Source organism: Aplysia californica, unplaced genomic scaffold, assembly GCF_000002075.1.
Source record: "Aplysia californica isolate F4 #8 unplaced genomic scaffold, AplCal3.0 scaffold00595, whole genome shotgun sequence".
NCBI classification, from domain to species: domain Eukaryota; kingdom Metazoa; phylum Mollusca; class Gastropoda; order Aplysiida; family Aplysiidae; genus Aplysia; species Aplysia californica.
The window spans coordinates 477636-480470 of NW_004797865.1; the positions used below are offsets into that span (position 1 = coordinate 477636).

General features: G+C 36.6%; 1 long non-coding RNA gene across 1 annotated transcript in view; it reads left to right on the forward strand.

Moving 5' to 3' along the window:
* The window catches only part of LOC106012985, a 106777-nt gene extending 105074 nt beyond the window's left edge, over nt 1–1703 (forward strand). The window contains exon 4 of the long non-coding RNA XR_001185209.2: nt 870–1703. This is a non-coding gene — a long non-coding RNA (uncharacterized LOC106012985). The remainder of the gene's footprint in view (nt 1–869) is intronic.
* The last annotated feature ends 1132 nt before the right edge of the window (nt 1704–2835 follow it).

The window sequence follows — 2835 nt, forward strand, 5'->3', positions numbered from 1 at the left end:
GTGGGTGGGTGGGTGGTTGCGAGTAGAGAAAATTTTAGTAACACTTAAAAACAATTATTATTAATGAGTGCTCCCAAGAGCGTTTATTTTCGAACCTAATTCCTCAGTTCTGACATTTTAAATCAGATATTAAACAAGCTGTTTAATTAACTATAAAATACATTTTATCTTGGCTAAAAAAGCATGGAATTTCATAACGTAATAAAAAGTGACGCCAATAGTCTTTAAAGATCGTACACTCTCATACTTGAATTCTGCTTTTTAGTTTTTTATTAACTTTCCTGTCTCAATAATTAATTCCAGCTCCTCGACCCATCCAATAAATGTGATGTTTTGTGTTCTTTCCTCTCTTTACGTTGTCAAGTGTTGAGTTTGACTGGGAATAAGAGAAGGAAATGATTGACCTGCCAGTAAAGCCCAAGAATAAATAATGAACCATTTGTGTCAATGTTTGATTTGTTTCCTATTTTAGTATGAATTTATTGTCGAGAGGCGGAGTTTTTGTTGCTACTTGAGGTTTTGATTTGTTGATGTTGCTGCTGCTGTTCTTCTTTTGTCTTTTGGGGGATTCTGTGTTATGGTTTGTTTTTTTATTGTTTCTGCTGACCTGACAATATAGCACTGTTGTTGTTATTATTGTTGTCAGTACTCTTGTTTTTGCTAGAATATATATGTTTCTATGTGCGTGTCAATGTTGCTGTTGTTGTTCGATTTGTGTGTGTAAAGAGGGGTAGGGGTGTTGATGTTGTGCCAGTGGTAATTTTTATAAGGATGAGTGTTTTTCTAAAGACATGTTAAAAAGCAGTAAAAAAAAATTTGTTTAGCTTCTGAGTGTATAGTAACTGACAATAAATTTCATATATTCACAGATGGACAAGCCACTCCAAAATCAGAAACGACTTCCAAACTGGTGAGTACATAATATTTGCAGAGCGTCCTAATTTCGGTGGAATAATGACCACAAATGTCAATAACTCATTTTTTTAAAAACCTGCTTGTACTCTAATCCTGACCTTTCCATCCTTTTCCATCTTACATTTCTGTGTCTATTGAGCGTGTCAAACAATCAAGGGCTAATCCACGGTAGCTAACGGGACAGAAAAAGTACTTAATTAATTTGTCCAGTCAGTCATCGAAAACTAACACGTCACAGCATTTGCATAAAGTACTTTTTAAAAAATAACTGCATTTGATATGATTCTTCATGTGTCTTTTAAATGTTCTTATCGTTTAAAGTTGAAATAAGCTAATTGATATTGAAATACGATGTTATCGTTTTAAGAACGTATGATCCAAATGTCCCGTCAGGTACCGTGGAAAAACCCGCAAGCAAGCTGGTCTATATACTCAAGTCTGAATACAGCACTATTCACTGTTTGTCAGTCTTGAGCGTCGTTTAATCCCTTCCTACCCCCCCCCCCCCAACCAAAACAAACAACAACAACCAACCAAACAACAAAACAAAACAAAACAAAACAAAACAAAATTTATTAAAAATTCCCTGACCATCCTCTATTCTTTTCCCTTTATCATTCTCCGTCCCGTCCGGGCGTCTCAAAAAGTCTAAAAAAAGACAATCAGCTTTATTATTTTTTTCCGCCAATTCGGCTTAACAGTTTAATGCACTGCACTGACCTATACTCGCGCTATGCTCTCTCCCAATCCCATGAGACTGAGATAAATAAACCTTTGACCTTAGTAAATTAATGATAAGTGTACCTCAGTGTACTAACACTAACAGTGCAGCAGGAATCCGTTTACGAAGAGAGGTCGTTTGTTCAGCTCTCTCACTGCCACTGCCGCCCCTGCTGCGTTATTAAGTTAGTGTTGCTATAGAACATTGCAATGTGCCAAGAGCCATGCTGAGATGAACGCTGGGCAAACGAACGTTATTAGTATTATTATTATCGTCATCATTGTTATTGTTGTTGTTGTTTGGTTGTGGTTAATAGTGCTTTATCAGTAGTAGTAGTAGTAGTAATAGTAGTAGTAGTAGTAGTAGTAGTAGTAGTAGTAGTAGTAGTAGTAGTAGTAGTGGTAGTGGTAGTGGTAGTGGTAGAGGTAGTGGTAGAGGTAGCGGTAGAAGTTGTAATAGTAGTAGTAGTAGTAGTAGTAGTAGTAGTAGTAGTAGTAGTAGTAGTAGTGGTAGTAGTAGTAGTAGTAGTAGTAGTAGTAGTGGTAGTAGTAGCAGCTGTAGTAGTAGTAGTAGTGGTAGTAGTAGCAGCTGCAGCAGCAGAGAAGCAGACTGTAGCAGTGCTTCTAGTGGTAGTTGGTATTGTTGTTAATATTGTTAAAAGATAAAAGTCAATCAAATATTATGTTTTCACTTAAAACCCGACCGTACGAAATAACATACAAGGGACGTCTCCATCCCTTATTTTCAAAACCAGCAATGTAAAAGGAGAAGCTGAAAGCAGAAACTATTGAAGGGGAACCAAAATTAAGCACCATGAATATTCACCACTTTAAATGTTAATAACGTATGTAGCTAGGACTATTTTGTACCGTTGTAAGAATCGGCAAACAATAGTACGCCAGCTTTCTCACTTGAAAAAAAAATATGCTAGTTTTGTCCGAAGTAACTCTGGGGCTTTCCAGCTCTAGTGGCTTAAAACTATTCATCATCATGCGAGTTGTGTTGCATGTGGTCATTCCAAGTCAGTTGCTATTATTTACTTCACTTTACTCTCTTTAATGACTGCATGTAGCGACGCCTGTAACTGTGCTTTCTCCTGGATGTTAAAGGACATCATCAGTTCTTGATGGAAGAACTATTGTTAATTTCTTCTTCTTCTTCTTCTTCTTCTTCTTCTTCTTCTTCTTCTTCTTCTTCTT